The 18,168-nt window shown below is 44.7% G+C and overlaps 1 long non-coding RNA gene across 1 annotated transcript; it reads left to right on the top strand.

Moving 5' to 3' along the window:
• The first annotated feature begins 8,242 nt into the window (after positions 1-8,242).
• Positions 8,243-12,918, top strand: LOC310852178. The gene is made up of 2 exons (XR_014568011.1): positions 8,243-8,361; positions 11,848-12,918. It is a non-coding gene; the product is annotated as an uncharacterized lncRNA (long non-coding RNA).
• Positions 12,919-18,168: the final 5,250 nt, after the last annotated feature.

The following is an 18,168-nucleotide window of genomic DNA, read 5'->3' as shown; positions in this document are numbered from 1 at the left end:
TTCAGCTCATTGGTATCTACGAGATGATATTATCACCTTCTTTCTGGGTGATGGAGAATTAGCTTCGTGTTTGGAAGTTGTTAAGGGAAACAGAGGTAGATAAGATCTCTTGGAGTCCTGTGCTTTATACTGCCATGCCAAAGCTGAAGGTTTTAAAAATAAACATGGAAGCTCCCAAGCCAACAGACCCCCTTTCGGACTTTGAGGCAGGAAGGAAGCAAATTTCATTTTGATGCAAGATGTAACAGCTCTATTCTGAACAATGTTTCACAGACAAAAGGCAATGAAAGGGGATGCACACACAAAAATCTCCTCTGGGCCTCTGCCAGCAGATCTGCCTGATCATCTGTAGTTGAGCTTTGGTGAAGAAACATGGATGGAAAAAACAAAAGCAGAGTAAGCAGCTAAGGACCTGAGGAGGTAGGGAGAAAGAGCCAGAGGGGGGTGGCGACAGGAATCTTGCCAACCTCTCTCCCTGTGTGTACAAAACAAACAGACTAGAGGTTGCAAAGGGAGTCATCACTCAGCAGATGGCTTGCAGATGGAATTAGGCTGAATGAGTGAGGAATAAGGAAAGGGACGACAGGTTCTTTTCCTCTAGCTAGGAGTCGTTTAAGAGCTGCACACTTAACCTGGTGGCAGATTCACCTTAATTCCAGGGACTTGCTTCTGAAGGATGTGCACTCCTATCCTATGTGTGCTCTTTTAAAATAAGACTCTGGAATTAAGAGGTTGCAAGGAACTGCTCAACTTCCCTTGAAAGGTAAAGGGACCCCTGACCATTAGGTCCAGTCATAACCGACTCTGGGGTTGCGGCGCTCATCTCGCTTTATTGGCCGAGGGAGCCGGCGTACAGCTTCCGGGTCATGTGGCCAGCAGGACTAAGCCGTTTCTGTTGAACCAGAGCAGTGCACGGAAACGCCGTTTACCTTCCCGCCGGAGCAGTACCTATTTATCTACTTGCACTTTGACTTGCCTAATGGGCACACACAATCTAGAAGAATGCACACAGAAATAAATGGTTTTAGGCATGTCTAGGCTTTTAAAACCTGTTAAACCACGGTGAATGTTCATTTATATATTTATTTCACAAAATCAACACACCAATTGATTGTCAGAGTGCAGTCTTTCCATTTATCTGCTTCACATTATATATTGTTCTGTTCTGCTGTTTTGTTTTTGTATTGATAGCATTTATTTATTTTTACTCCTTTGCCCTATGATTGCACTAACGTAATGAATTTACAAGATACAGATGTAATTAATAAATAATTTGGACTGTATCACATTCTTTTCTTGGTCCCCTGCCCCTCAAGTCTCTGGAGCAGATGTGTTTGTGGTTGGGGACAGTAAGTCCTGTTGCACAGGCAGAAGTCATTGTGGAAATACAATGACTTTGTTGGATACAGTTCTTTAAGTCCCATTGGCTACAGTGGGACTGGACCTGCAATCCTATACCCACATAAAAGGTAAAGGTAAAGGTACCCCCGCCCGTATGGGCCAGTCTTGCCAGACTCTAGGGTTGTGTGCTCATCTCACTCTAGAGGCTGGGAGCCAGCGCTGTCCGCAGACACTTCTGGTCACGTGGCCAGCGTGACGAAGCTGCTCTGGCAAGCCAGCGCAGCACATGGAACGCCGTTTACCTTCCCACTGGTAAACGATCCCTATTTATCTACTTGCACCTGGGGGTGCTTTCGAACTGCTAGGTTGGCACGCGCTGGGACCGAATGACGGGAGCGCACCCTGCCGCGGGGATTCGAACCGCCGACCATACGATCGGCAAGCCCTAGGCGCTGAGGTTTTACCCACAGTGCCACCCGCGTCCCTTATACCCACATACCTGGGAGTAAGACCCTTTGAACTCTAGGGGGCTTCTGTGCAGAAATGCATTGCACTCATTAGAATGTCAGAACAGCCCTGATGAATCAGACAAAATGCCCATCTAGTCCAGCCAGAGATGCCCACAGGAAACTCGCAAGCCGTACAAGAGCATGGTCCCAGCAACTGGTTTTTAGAACCATACTTCCTCTGACAGTGGAGATATAAGCAAGAACTTTCTATGAAGCCAGAACAAATTTTACTCTGGAGAATTATTGGACCCAGAAAAGGGTTCTACCCTCTCATCTACTTTGATTGTTTTCTGCCATTCTGTTTATGATTCTTCATATCCCGCGAAAAGAACTTTCTGAACATCTATCCTTTATTCCCTTTATCTAAATTTTGAATTGGCTACCAATTCTAGTATCATTTCATTTTTTTGAATTTCTGGCTTGGATCCAAAGTAACAGAGATTGTTGCGTTCTAGTTAACCAGGAAAAAAGTTGAGGTTCTGTTTCATCCCCTATGGATGAGGGAAGATTATTCCTCTCCTTCTATCATGCAATATATTTTGATTTCTTTACCTAGTCAGAGCCATAATTTATCACAGACATTTATTTTACATCGCAATGCAGAAATATCAGCTTGCGATCGTTCTAGCTATATCTCAGTGGATGCAAAAGCATATTTTTCTGGTAGTTTTTTTTGTACCTTTCCCTGATATTTGTATTTTATGTAAATGTGTAACTGTGCCTTAGGGTGTTTGCATAAGCTGTGTTTGGAAACGTAAATCTAATTAATATCACACATCCATCTTCTGGCTTCCAGTTTAGCCTTGCAGCCTGACAAGGAGGAATGATTTAGTCCCACAGTGTATCTTTACCTTGTGGGAAAGTTGAGAAGGAAAGGCAGCTCCACCTTTCAGTAAAAGCACCTTCCTTTGTCAACACTTTCAGGTATTTAAACTGACCCCTGAATCTTTTGGGACACAGGTAGTCAATGGGGTGCCCTTCGGATGTTTTGAACTACAACTTGCCCTGACGTTGGTCTTGCTGGTAGGGGCTGATGGGAGTTGCAGACCACAATGTATGAAGGACACCATTTTCGGTGTTCCTACTTTGAGATGCACAAGGAAAACCCTGATCAGCCATGACCAAAGTTGGCAAGTTGCCTGTGCATCGTCCTCTACCAGGGCATTTTAAATATAAGATCTGGGTGAAATACATTCAACTATTATTCATCCTTCTCCTTCTCCTCCACCACATCTGGATGGAACTCCACCAACTTTTGCCTCACATAGTCACTTGAGAAGAGGTGTTTAGTTGTCAGGGACTGGGCAGAGGAGGAATGGTGGAGACCACTTTCCCAGCCTGACCCTTCCAGAGAAGAAGAAGCCATTGAAGGCTTTATAGGTGAAAACCAGCACTTTGAATTGGGCCCGGAAACTAATTGGTAGCCAGTGTAGGCGGACCAGGATGGGTGTAATATGCTCAAACCGTCCTGCTCTGGTGAGCAACCTGGCCGCTGAATTCTGCACCAGCTGAAGTTTCCAGACCGTCTTCAGAGGCAGCCCTGAGCCGTTTAGTCTTGTTGGCTTTTATACTAGCTTAATACTGCATTTAATTCTAAAAATTGCATTTGCTGATAAGTTTTATGCTAATTTCAACTGGCATTTCTTGCTGGGCTTTTTGTTATTGTGATTTATTTTATTTGGGTTTTAATTGCAAATTGTGTTTCCTATGTTATCGTTTATGTAAATTGCAGATCTGTGCAGGTGCTTTTGGGGCACGGGATTTGCTGCTAAAGATTTGGCACCCTGAGACTCTCAGCTCATATTTCCCCCCTGCGAGAAGCATGAGAGTCTAGACCACATGGCTGCAATGACAGGCTGGGATGTGTGTGGATAACGTCTGGTGCACACTCTGATTTGGGAGGAGAGAGGAAATTCAATGGTACTGAAACTCTTGAGTGACAGAAGCAGAAAATGTTCTGCAAAATGGAAAACTGGACATATGTTTGTATATTGTTATGTACTGAGTTGAATAGGATCCAAAATGCAGTAGTCTGATTGGTCCTAGAACAATAGGATCCACAATCCAGCAGTATGACTGGTCCGCAGAAAGCACCCAATCCAGCTCCAGGTGGAAGTGAATCCGCAACCCGATTGGCCTACAGGAGAATCCCGGAATTAGCCAATCATGTGCAGCCCATTGTGTAAATAATGTATATAAAGCAGATATTGTGGGGGAACGTCCATTCCTCCTCACCGCTATGAGCTGAATAAAGAGCATGAAATCCACTCTCAACTCTGAGTATATTTCACATATATTCTAGCAAGTCAGAGAATCCAGCCTTCCTGGTGTAGAGCAAAGCTGGCAGCAGTTTGGAGGGGCCGCCTCCTGACCAAATGTCTTCTGAAAGGTTCTCTTGTCAGGCTTACCTGCTGCTGGCAGACACACCGCGATCTTCAGTGGGTGTCTCCAAGCTGCCAACCATTTTAATTACCCACAAATATGCTCCATGGCACTGGGGGGAGTGACACCACACTGTGGTGTCTCGCAGGCCCAGATGCCTAGTAAAAACAACAACTGAAGGCCGGCATCAGAAGTGTGTTCCGTTGGGCTCTCCGCAGGAGCCCAAAGTGCTGACACGGATGCAGAATTTGGCTTAACGTGGCTCAAGATTTCCATTTTATTTAGCACAGTTCTAGCCATACACAGCGTGTTGCCAGTGCAACTCCCTTTACCGAAGTCCCGCCAGGGCCTGACGCAGAAGTGTTGGCAACCTTTTAAAATGTCTGGCTGACTGGCTGGCTTCTGGGGACGAGCCAATTCCAAGGGTGGGGTTTTTTAAAAACTCTGTTATGCTTTCAGTCATTTAAATTCTGTTTTATTATGACCTATTTGTAATTTGTTTTTAACCTATTGTTTCCCCAACAACTAAGCCTTAGTAGAATTGTCCTGGCCAGAAAGCGAATTTAGCAATTAAAAAACAAAACAAAAACTGCACGAGAGGAGAAGCTCATGGAAGGTTTTGTTAAAAACCAAACCTGACATTCATGTCATTTTCAACAGATTTTTTTTTTTTAGGTTGCTCATCAGCCAAAAAAGGCTCCCATAGCAGCTTGCAAATCACTAAAATAATAATAATAATAATAATAATAATAATAATAATAATAATAATAATAATAATAATTAGCCCTCAGGCATACAATATATTAAAAAGGACACAAAAGGAAAATAGATTGGAAGAGAAAAGGAAATAATCACCCCAGTGGCATATTCATGGCTTCAGAATGCACCCTGAAGGATTGGAGCTGGTAACCATTTCTAATAATAATAATAATAATAATAATAATAATAATAATAATAATAATTTCCCAGCCACTCTGGGCGGCTTCCAACAAAATATTAAAATACAATAACCTATTAAACATTTAAAGCTTCCCTAAACAGGGCTGCCTTCAGATGTCTTCAAAAAGTCTGGTAGTTGTTTTTCTCTTTGACATCTGGTAGGATGGCGTTCCACAGGGCAGGTGCCACTACCGAGAAGGCTCTCTGCCTGGTTCCCTGTAACTTGGCTTCTCGCAGGGAGGGAACTGCCAGAAGGCCCTCGGCACTGGACCTCAGTGTCTGGGTAGAACGATGGGGGTGGAGATGCTCCTTCAGATATACGGGACTGAGGCCGTTTAGGGCTTTAAAGTTCAGCACCAACACTTTGAATTGTGCTTGGAATACCATTGAACTAACCTTCTCAGAAGCCTATAGCCCATAGCTGTCAACTTCTCCCTTTTCTTGTGAGGAATCCTATTCGGAATAAGGGAATTTCCCTTTAAAAAAAGGGAAACATTGACAGCTATGCTATAGCCGCTCCCAGAGGGATCGTGGCCGTTCCCTTCTCTTTCTACCTGCTCCCACAGCAATCCACAGTGGAGCCATACCCCACCTCCAAGATGTGACTTTCTGCTTTACTCCTTTGGAGCCCCATATTTCGTATGCCATTCTCACTTCTAGCCTCCATAGGGAAGCTGTTCTTCTCCACAAGGCAGCACCCCCCGCCACACACACATTGGTTTTCTCTTTCTCCATTGTGGCTCTCAGCTTGTGTGTGTATGTGTGCAAATGTGCATGGGGTGTGTGCCAAACTGGCTCTTTAACCTGGGTGAAATAAAACCTAGTTTCTCCACTGCCGCTGCAGGGAGCACAGAGAGAAGAAACGCCATGGCGCATCTGTAGCAGCACATCCGGATCTGCCCCAGCTGCAACAAAACATGTCTCTCCCATATCTGTAGTCACTGTAGCAGGCAGTGTAACTCCCCAATTGTTTGGCTTCACCTCCGCAGGCTCACTCCTCCATTGTCTCCCGAGACAGGAAAATGCCAACAACAATAATGGGCTACTTTTGGTCTTTCAGTGAGCCAATTGATTGAATGAAGGCACACATGTCGACGCTGGATATCAGTTTGTGAGGAGGTGCACATCTCCAGACATCAAAGCTCATTTTACGCACAACCAAGTTCTTTTGTTGCATGCAAATCTGAAACACCTTTCCCGCATTTAAAATATTTAAAATAAAAAAGTCAAAACAGAAACAATTGCACGCTTTTGATGTGTGCTCTGAGCAAATACACAGGTTTAGCTTCCTAGTGTAAAGTGGCCATTGAAATAGCAAGTCAATAATAATTTAAAAATTGTTTATCTCCTCCCGTGGGATCTTTCTGAAATTCTCCTACATTTGGTTATGGGTTTAAACCCATTGGTGCTTGCCTGATTTAAAATACATATTAAGTATTGGGTTTGCGGAGGGAATTTCATTGTGCCCCTAATCAAAACTGTTGCTCAACAGTGTCTGGAAGCTCAGTTTATATGCCAGACCTTTAATAGCTGGGATTCTTTCTGGGAATTAGGACACTTCTGGGAACTTGGTATGTATAGAGTGGTACATCTAGTTATTACACTGCGCTGTATTTCGTTTTTTCTTCCAGGATGCTTTATGAGAACCCAGTAAATTATTCTTGCAGTGGTACAGCTTGATCATGCCCTACATGCAGAATTCCTGTAATCATGAATTTCTTTTTTTTAAAAAAACAACAACACACCACAATGAAAATGTAAGACATGAGGTGGGGGAAATTCTCTGCCAAGGAAATACCTTCCTTGTGATGGAGATGGGCAACATTTCAGATTTCTCTAGAGGGGAGAAAGATTTCATAATGTCTACAAGGGGAAGGAAGATTATTGGTAAGGTCTATAGCAATACATGTTATGAACCCCCTTTGAAAGCAAGAGTACACAACTTGGACCTTTTAGCCATGTTGTTTAGTCGTTTAGTCGTGTCCGACTCTTCGTGACCCCATGGACCAGAGCACGCCAGGCACTCCTGTCTTCCACTGCCTCCCGCAGTTTGGTCAAACTCATGCTGGTAGCTTCGAGAACACTGTTCAACCATCTCGTCCTCTGTCGTCCCCTTCTCCTTGTGCCCTCCATCTTTCCCAGCATCAGGGTCTTTTCCAGGGAGTCTTCTGTTCTCATGAGTTGGCCAAAGTATTGGAGTCTCAGCTTCAGGATCTGTCCTTCCAGTGAGCACTCAGGGCTGATTTCCTTCAGAATGGAGAGGTTTGATCTTCTTGCAGTCCATGGGACTCTCAAGAGTCTCCTCCAGCACCATAGTTCAAAAGCATCAATTCTTTGGCGATCAGCCTTCTTTATGGTCCAGCTCTCACTTCCATACATCACTACTGGGAAAACCATAGCTTTTACTATACGGACCTTTGTTGGCAAGGTGATGTCTCTAGAGACTCTCTACTTTAGCCTTGTACCTTAGTACAAAGGTGCATTTCATTTTTTTTAAGGCCATGAGTAAGCTTTCTTAGGTTTGTGTTGGCTTTGTGTTATAAGTTGTGGTGGCTGCAAGAATTGTCCTGATCCATGTCACTCCCACAACCTAGGTTTACACCGCTTCAACAGTCATGGCTTTCCCCAGAGAATTATGGGAAATGAAGTTTGCTCAGGGTCTCTTAACAACTCTCAGAACCCTTAACTAACTGCATTTCCCAGGATTCTCTGGGAGGAGAAGCCATAGCTGTCAAAGTGATATAAGAGTGCTTTAAATGCAGGGTGTGGACATGTCCTTAGCGAGCCCTGATTAACAAACATCTCACGGCTTGGCCTCAATTACCTGCAAGAATTTGGAAACTGCTTTCCCACGATGCGCATTCTATATTGCTTTGGGAGTGTGTAGATCAGGGGTGGGAAATCTTTACCAGCCTGAAGGTCACATTCCCTTGTGAGGAACCTTCCGGAAGCCACAATGCAATGGTGGGTGGAGCCAGAAGCAAACAAGGGCAGAGCAATGGATGCGACTCTTGCCTTTGTGCAGAATCCATTAGAGGTTTATGCGCACACCTCTCTCCATCCAAGCAAACAAGAGACACTGCAGCTAGGCAAAAGACCTCAAGGTGGGCATGGCGCACGGTTGGCCTGGAGAGAGGTACGGCCACAGAAGTGCCTCAAAGCCCAGACAGAGAGTCCTGGAAGGAAGCAGGTAGATGCTATCAATAATAATAATAATAATAATAATAATAATAATAATAATACTGATGATGTTTGTTGTTGTTGTTTAGTCATTTAGTCGTGTCCGACTCTTCGTGACCCCATGGACCAGAGCACGCCAGGCACTCCTGTCTTCCACTGCCTCCCGCAGTTTGGTCAAACTCAGGCTGGTAGCTTTGAGAACACTGTCCAACCATCTCATCCTCTGTCATCCCCTTCTCCTTGTGCCCTCCATCTTTCCCAACATCAGGGTCTTTTCCAGGGAGTCTTCTGTTCTCATGAGTTGGCCAAAGTATTGGAGTCTCAGCTTCAGGATCTGTCCTTCCAGTGAGCACTCAGGGCTGATTTCCTTCAGAATGGAGAGGTTTGATCTTCTTGCAGTCCATGGGACTCTCAAGAGTCTCCTCCAGCACCATAATTCAAAAGCATCAATTCTTCGTCGATCAGCCTTCTTTATGGTCCAGCTCTCACTTGCATACATCACTACTGGGAAAACTATAGCTTTTACTATATGGACCTTTATAATAATAGAATGTTTTTATTTATATCCCACCCTCCCCAGCCGAAGCCGGGCTCAGAGCGGCTAACAACAATAAAAGTAACACAGCATTCTAAAAGCAATTCATTTTAAAATCAAATCAGAATCAAATTAATGGCAACCATTGGGCTAGAGTTCTACAGGGATTACCAAAGGAGGGGGTCAGACTGTGCCTTGGCCAAAGGCCTGGTGGAATAGCTCTGTCTTGCAGGCCCTGCGGAAAGATGTCAAGTCCTGCAGGGCCCTAGTCTCTTGTACAGAGCGTTCCACCAGATCAGGGCCACAGCCGAAAAAGCCCTGGCTCTGGTTGAGGCCAGCCTAACCTCCCTGTGGCCTGGGACCTCCAAGATATTTTTTGTTTGAAGGTCCTCCGTGGGACATACCAGGAGAGGTGGTCCTGTAGATATGAGGGTCCTAGGCCGTATAGGGCTTTAAAGGTTAAAACTAGCAGCTTAAACCTGATCCTATACTCCACCGGGAGCCAGTGCAGCTGGTATAGCACCGGGTGAATGTGATCCCGCGGCGAGGACCCCGTAAGGAATCTCGCCGCGGCATTCTGCACCTGCTGGAGTTTCTGGGTCACTCTCAAGGGCAGCCCCACGTAGAGTGAGTTACAGTAATCAAGTCTGGAGGTGACCGTTTCGTGGATCACAGTGGCTAGGTCAGGGTGAGAGAGGTAAGGAGCCAACTACTTAGCTTGGCAGAGATGAAAAAATGCCGCCTTTGCTATAGCTGCAATCTGCACCTCCATGGACAGGGAGATGTCGAAGATTACACCCAAACTCTTAACGGTTCTTTGATGTGGTTCTTTCCACACAAACATCCTGATGAGCCCAGAACCTCTAGAATTCTGGTGCTTTAAGCATCCGCCTAAACTACATCCTGTGTGGGGTTTACTTCACTCAGGCAAATAAGGTCCCAATGCTGATATGAGTCCAGAAGCTATAAGACTGCCGTCCTCCCTCAGAAACAAGTTGTTCACACTGAAGGAGCCCAACAGAATGGAAGCAATATAGCAGCAGGTGACTTGGGATTGTCTCTCCAGAACCATGTGTTTCCTAAGAACAGGGGGATTCTGGGTTATGGGATTAGCAACCTGTCTCAAACTGTTTACAACAAGGATGGAGAATCTAGTCCTCCAGATGTTGTTGGAGTCCAACACCTGTCAGCCCCAGCTGCTATGGCCAATGGCCAGGGATGATGGGAGATGTAGTTTAACAACTCTTGGAAGGCCCCAATCCCCTATCCCTGGTCTATAGGGCCTTCCTCTCACCTAAAGCTTGAATGGCACAATGAAAATTAACTAGTCCCAACAAGACTTGCCCTGATCATTCCTGGAAGAGCTGGCAATAGTAAACATAAAAGCTATGTTATAGCATCTGGAGATCCAAAAAAAAGATATCTAGCGTAGCCTAAATTAGTGAAAGAATTTAGTATGAAGAACCGAGAGTGATAGATCGTTATGCAAACATGAATTGAAGATATTATCTTGCTGCTGGACATGATTTAATGGTGACAAATAAGGTCCACAAGTGTGGAGAGTTCATACCGACGCATCAAGTTACAGAACTGGCTCTTGAATCCACCCACGCCCCTTCTTTTTATTTATTTCGCATGAATGGTAGTATAACTAACTTTTAGTTTCTTGTACTCTGTGCCAAAATCTTACAAAACATTTTAAAACAATGGCCATGCCTTTTCTTTTTTCTTATAAATATTATAAACAGTGCATTCAAAGTGCCATTTTTTAGTAAAACAAAACATGAGAAAACTGCTGTCTAGCTTTGGACTATAAGTTCCTCACGGACAGGGGCATAGCATGATTTTGAAGGGGTGTGAACCAGGTGCGCTCTGCCTGTCACTGGGGATCTGGAGCCTAGCCTGGCCTTGCCGCCATGTCCCCTGTGCCAGGACTCACCATGAACACCTCCCTTGTTCTTTTGTAATGGCAACGGCACTCCCCTGAGAGCTGCTGGAACTGAGTTCCAGTGAGATCCAGCTGAAAAAAAAGCTCTGCAAATCAGTCTCTTTCTGGTCTCTGTCACTTTTGTGAGTGTTTACCTGGAGGTCCTTTGACATTAGGCCTTCTTCTTCTTCTTCTTCTTCTTCTTCTTCTTCTTCTTCCTCTTCCTCTTCCTCTTCCTCTTCCTCTTCCTCTTCCTCTTCCTCTTCTTCATACCCCACCCATGTGGCTGGGTTTCCCAGCAGAACATTAAAAATATGACAAAAGATCAAACATTAAAAGCTTCTGAAGGGCTGCCTTCAGATGTCTTCTAAAAGTCAGATAGTTGTTTACAGTGGTACCTCGGGTTATATACGCTTCAGGTTACATATGCTTCAGGGTACAGACTCCGCTGACCCAGAAATAGTGCTTCAGGTTAAGGACTTTGCTTCAGGATGAGAACAGAAATAGTGCTCCGGCGGCACGGCAGCAGCAGGAGGTCCCATTAGCTAAAGTGGTGCTTCAGGTTAAGAACAGTTTCAGGTTAAGTACAGACCTCTGGAATGAATTAAGTACTTAACCCAAGGTACCACTGTATTTCCTTAACATCTGATTGGAGGGTGTTCCACAGGGCGGGTACCACCACCGAGAAGGCCCTCTGCCTGGTTCCCTGTAGCTTCATCTTTCGCAGTGAGGGAACCACCAGAAGGCCCTTAGAGCTGGACCTCAAGTGTCCGGGCTGAATGATGGGAGATGCTCCTTCAGGTATACTGGGCCGAGCAAAAATAACTACTGATCAAGGATCTAAAATTATTTGCGGGGTCTTTAGGAATATCCCTTCTACATTAGAACCAGGACACTGAGCCCAGAGAGACTTCTGCTCTCATGAATTGTGCTGTTGTTTTGCAACTCTGATCAGTCTGCGCACCTTTCCGTCTTTAATGTACTTAATACCTCCATTGTGATTTTCTGTTTTGGTTTCCCGGCATTTCTTTCAGACCGAGGGTTAAACTTCGCAGAAACTTAGCAGGTATGGCTTTGACTTTGAAACAAGGGACTGGAGGGCATATCTTACTTGACATGTTGCATTGTGAATTTCGAGCAAGGGTGTGGGAGGTCTAGCCTGACTTTGTTTGCGATCTGCACAGGTGTGCTTAGAACTTCAAAGCCAACTACAGTAGAGTTTACAGCTGGGAGAGGGGGGGGAAACATTTGTCAAACCCACAACAGCAAAAATCTGCTGAATATTCAGGTGGAGCCTTTTCCCCTCAAGTAATCAGCTCTGAACATCTATTTCCACATAAATGGAGGGTCTTCTCTGTAACACCTGAGACGCCGATCAACTTGAAACAGGTTTCCCCTCCCACATAACAGTTGGATTTGTCCTGCCTGTTAAATATTATCTTGCACTTTCAATCTAATTTAATTTATACCAGTGAAGCGCATGGTTGATGAGGCAGTGCTTCAGATGTGGCAGTCACAAGAGTTTTGCATCCCCACCCTGGAAACAGGTGTGGCGAAACATGGAATGTGAGTAGTGGTCTGAGTGCGCTAACCAGCATTCTTTGCAATGTCTGCATCTTTAAAGGGCACTGCACATTGCGCTCTCCTTGCATCAGATTGCTCGGGAGGAGTGTGAGAGAGAGATACTGCAAAGGCGGCCTTCTGAAAGCGAATGCCATCTTTCAATTGACTGCCACAACCTTCAAGGGAGATATCAAATCGTATAGCATTTTGCATGGGCGTGGGGTCAAACCGGTGCTCATTTGTGAAAGACATAATAACTTTGTCCTCAGTGTCCTCACTTTTATTCCAGTGCCTGGAGATAGTTTATCACGTTGGATATTCTTCCTCCGCTTTGAAAACAAATGTGATACCTCAGCTGTTCCTTGTCATGACCCAAGAAGAACTCAAAGGACTCTGAAGTAGGGATGGAAAGATATGTCGATTTTGGCTCTCATTTTTCCAATCTGAAATTCAGTCCTCCACATTTTGTGGTGACTTCTTTAAATTAAAAAAAATCAGCATTTTAGTGCAAACATCTCCTAATAAACCCATTTTTAAATGCAGTTTGGACTAATGTACAGATTTTTGCAAGCAATTCCCCCTATAATATATTTCATATGTTATTTTAACCAATATATTCATTTTTATCCATAGTTTTGCCTAATACAGTGGTACCTTGGTTCTCAAATGCCTTGTGACTCAAACGTTTTGGCTCCCAAACACCGCAAACCCAGAAGTGAGTGTTCCAGTTTGCGAATGTCTGATGGCTTCCAACTGAGCACAGGAAGCTTCTGCAGCCAATTGGAAGCCACACCTTGGTTTTTTAATGTTTTTGGAAGTCGAATGGACCTCCGGAATGGATTCCGTTTGAGAACCAAGGTACGACTGTATGCACATTATTGGTAAGGTAACCATTGGTTGGAAAGCTGCATCACAAAATTCAGACAAGTGCAAATTTCAAAGGATGGCTGTGTTTTGGTTCACTTTTTGTTTAGGAAAGTGTGAATTAGTTAGAGCTGGCTTTAACTGTGTACCAAATCAAATTTGTCCTCCACCCCTACTGACAACTTAATCTTGTCCTGTCTGAATTGGCAGTACAGCTTGGAATGTACCCAATCCATCTCTGTAGCTGCATTATTTAGCAGAAGACGAATAATTACTATATTTGGAGAATTATAAAAAATGAATTTTGAGGACTTCCTCCTACTTCTAGATGTAAATCAATTAGATGCTGGAACTTTGAATTCTCTTCTATGAAACGGTAGAATGGAGACCTGACCAATAAGGAGAAAATTACCTATAATAAATACAATGATTGCATCATAAACTTTTGATGTTATTTGGCTATCAATCAAACATGGGGGTTTCTCTTTTTTGAGGGGGACCCTGTTCTGATTCTTTTTCATTTTGTATTTCTACCTGCACTTTTCCTGAAAATGCTATCGGCTTTGAATAACCGTCACAACAGCAAACAATGCACTAAGTTGTAAATTGCGTTGCAGACATGACTTCAGACCTAGTGGACCACATTTAGATTTGGAGTGCAAGCCTGATCCATTTGAGATCAATCCGAGTTAATTGGAAGCGGGGTACATTCCCAGACTGCCTTTGTAATGGATGGCAGTGATTACAAGGAGGGTTAAAAACTTGGGAACTGCAATCTTCATAACCAACTCTCTGACTGTGGAGGGTGCTTTGCTGGGTCAACCGAAAACTAGCTAACAAAACCAGCACAACATTCGTTTTCGTTTGCTTCGCGATGATCTCAGTCTCCCTGGAGACTGCCGTGTGTTGCAAAACACAGGCTCAAGCCCTGCAGATGGTTAGGGCGGGGCTCTCCATCTTAGGATGGCCTCAACAGGGTGTGTCCTTTGAAGACGGGGGGGGGGTGAGCCCTGCGTATCTTATCTGCTGGAGTCAGCTGCCAGTGTTAGACGAGTACATGTTGTTTCTTTTTAAAGCGCTGGTCGTGTGATCCTCCATCAGAAATGCTTGGGAGTCTTTTTTTTTCCTGTTCAAAAACATTAATTTAGGAAGTAAAAAACAAGAAAGCAATAAAGAAAACAGTAAGATTCAGAAGAAAGCAATGAGAAAGGAACAAAGGATCTAGGGCTATAATTCTGTGTATTCTTTCCTGGAAGTAAGCTCATTGGGACATCTCAGTAAACATGCATAGAATTGCCCTGTCAGATTAATTGCTTAAACAGCTACTATCGCACGGACTTGCTAAGGAACATTGGAATTCATGCTATTATTCCTTCATATATTAGAGCGGCTTTGTATGTACCTGGTTAAATGAATAATACAACTGCAAGTGTGCCTTTGGAGAGGGGTGTTTGTGTGCAATATGCCAAATTTGGTTGGCTGTTAGGCATTAGGAACCTAGGAAGCAGGATTATGTAGATTCAGTATTGCCTGCAGTGACTGGAAGGGGCTTTCTAGGGTTTCAGAGAGGGTGTCTCCCTGCCTTACCCGGGGATGCCAGGATTTGAACCTGTGACCTTTTGCATGCAAACCAGATGCCTTAACAACTGGGCTACCGCCCTTCCGCTTTGTCTCATCTTTACCATTCCCAACATGATTCTGGATAGGTTATCATTTTGGAAGGAAGAATAAGTGTGATGTGGGCCGAAATAGTTCTGAAACAAAGGGGAAGTGAACAGGGAGAAGAAGAAGAAGAAGAAGAAGAAGAAGAAGAAGAAGAAGAAGAAGAAGAAGAAGAGTTTGGATTTGATATCCCGCTTTATCACTACCCGAAGGAGTCTCAAAGTGGCTAATATTCTCCTTTTCCTTCCTCCCCCACAACGAGGTGAGTGGGGCTGTGAGACTTCAGAGAGGTGTGACTGGCCCAGGGTCACCCAGCAGCTGCATGTGGAGGAGCGGAGACACGAACCCGGTTCCCCAGATTACGAGTCTACCACTCTTAACCACTACACCACACTGGCAATAAAGGTAGCCCTTTTGGGGAATAGTCCCTCTGCTCCTCCCAGACCCATTTTAATCCCCAAACTGTTTGCCTTATAATGTTCCTCACATTTCAGCTGGGAGCCAAGTGCTCTCCCGCTTTTTAGAAAACGACATAGTGGAAGGGTGCAGGGAGCAGTGGCGTAACGTGGGTTGCCAGGGCACAGGGCTGCGCAGAGGAGGTGGGTGGGCGAGAGGGAAACCGACAGAGTATGCATGCACATTCAACTGCCCAACTGCACCCGCGTCACCCAGGAGATTGCAGCTGCAGAGATAAGAAAAGAAGAGTTGTTCCATTGTCTGGATAGGTCACTTCCTGGTTTGCATGAAGAAGCTGTTTTCAGTGGAGCCCAGTCAGGGAAGCACACAGCTGTGTTGAGGCAGCACCGGGTGTTGAAATTTTGTGCCCCCTAACAATTTTGCACCTGGGGCAACCACCCCTGTGACCCCACACCATGCCACTGGGAAGGAGTGAGTCCTGTTGCACCTTAAAGATTAACCAGATTTATTGTGGTGTGTTCTTTGAGGCAAAGCTTACTTCACCTGATAAACAATAGATACCGCCAGGAGAAGAAAGCCAAACATATGTCGCTCTGCAAGGAGCACCCTAGAAGGGAGTAAACTTTCCTGATTCAAAGGATATCAAACAGAATCTGAATTCAAAAAATAGAATTCCAAGGTGATTTTTCAAGGAGCTGCAACGTAGCCCTCCCTATTACCTTGGATCCAAACCAGAAACTAAACGAAACCAGTACTGCTAAGCGGTTCACAATTGAAACAAAGAGAATAAAGGGCAAGGCTTTTAGACAGTTATTTTCAGCGTATATAAGGAAGGCTCTCTCTCCGTCCAATCATAGACAGATTGGCAGAAAACCAGAAAGCATAGAAGGGAGGGTGGAAGACAAGCGAATTCTGGAACTGGCTATTCTCTAGGGTAAAGATGGTTCCTTGTCCATACTACGAGTACAATCCTATACATGCCTACTCAGATGTAAGTCTCATTGAGTTTGCAAGGGCTTCCTCCCAGTTTCAGGTAAGATTGCAGCCGAAATTCTTATTTAATAGAAAAGGAGAGACCACAGCCTCTCACCATGTTTTTATGTGACAGCCCTGCTTTCCTGTGAAGCACCTACCTCTCCGTAACATGTTTTTCATTCAGTACAATTTGTTCTCCTTTTTCTGTCCAGCGTGACTGCTGGGTTTTTGTTGTTGTTTTCTCACTAAATCGCACTCAGCTCCACCTAGCAAACCACTCCCTTGAGGTCAGCCTGCATCCTTCCCTTTCAGATAAACGTAGAGAGGAACAGATGCTGAAGGGCCCTATGTGTTATTTCTCACCAAGGGTAAAAACTCAGCACTTCTCATTTCCCCTGGTCCTGATTATGGACTCAGTCAAGAGCAAATCTTTGAAACACCAAAGTTATTCTGTAGTTTTCGGGCATTGTTTTGCTTGCGTTATATGGTTGCACAGTAACCGTACAGAAAGCGAATTCTGCTTTTATCTAATCCAATCGCCTCTATAATTAGGAAGAAGATGGATGCAACGTAAAAGTTAAGCACAAGTGGTTTTTGAGCACATTTTTTCCTGTCCTGCAAACCGATGGCTCTCAGAATGCAGCAAATGTGTGCTCAAACTACTTCCACCACAGTCAAAACATTGCGTCTGTCTTCACCTTTAATCAATGCTCATTTGGTGTGGAAGAACAGACCTTGCTTGTTCAACTCAAGGCACCAGAAAGATGAGGCAGTTCCTGGCATACAGATCAGAAACTTCCTGGTCTCTGGGAATCAGGGCCACATATACTTAGTCCCATTAAACCCTATGAGCTTACTTCTTATTAGACATGCATAAAATTACATGGTTCATCTCCCAATTCCCGTCCCCAAAACTAGCATCCGACACATTTTAATCTTTTGGAATGGGGGTGTATGGGGTGTTATAGGAGGGGTAGTATCTCTGGTGGGGGGATGTATTTGGAAGAAGAAAAGGCTTAGGAGTAAGCCCCACACAAATCCAGAGTGGAGTTCCTAAGGCAGTTGGACAGTGCTTTGTACACCTCTGGCATCTCTTCAGCCAGGCTGGTGCCAAATGTTGTTGTTGTTTAGTTGTTTAGTCATGTCCGATTCTTCGTGGCCCCATGGACCAGAGCATGCCAGGCACTCCTGTCTTCCACTGCCTTCCACAGCTTGGTCAAACTCATGCTGGTAGCTTCGAGAACACTGTCCAACCATCTCGTCCTCTGTTGCCCCCTTCTCCTTGTGCCCTCCATCTTTCCCAACACCAGGGTCTTTTCCAGGGAGTCTTCTTTTCTCATGAGGTGCCCAAAGTATTGGAGCCTCAGCTTCAGGATCTGTCCTTCCAGTGAGCACTCAGGGCTGATTTCCTTAAGAATGGATAGGTTTGTTCTTCTTGCAGTCCATGGGACTCTCAAGAGTCTCCTCCAGCACCATAATTCAAAAGCATCAATTCTTCAGCGATCAGCCTTCTTTATGGACCAGCTCTCACTTCCATACATCACTACTGGGAAAACCATAGCTTTTACTATACGGACCTTTGTTGGCAAGGTGATGTCTCTGGTGCCAAATGTATTGCTCTGCTTTCCTTTCGACTGCATCAGCAAGGCTAAGAGGGAAATCTTGTTGTCTGGGCAGCCCAGGACCTCCACACACACTGCCCAGGCTTGCACCCAGGAGAGAGATCAATTCAGTACAGCTAACACAGCAGTTTGGCTTCACCCCTGAGGCGCACTCGATTGTGTTTCAAGACACACCGACACCAAGAAGCTTTGGAATAAATGATATTGGGGGCTCATTTAAAGAGTTAGACGCTCTTGCTCAAGCCACCCTCC

This window comes from Podarcis gaigeae (genome assembly GCF_964106915.1).
Source record: "Podarcis gaigeae genome assembly, chromosome: 9".
Classification (NCBI taxonomy): domain Eukaryota; kingdom Metazoa; phylum Chordata; class Lepidosauria; order Squamata; family Lacertidae; genus Podarcis; species Podarcis gaigeae.
Note: the sequence above shows the minus strand (reverse complement) of the source record. Positions and strands in the feature narration are given on the sequence as shown.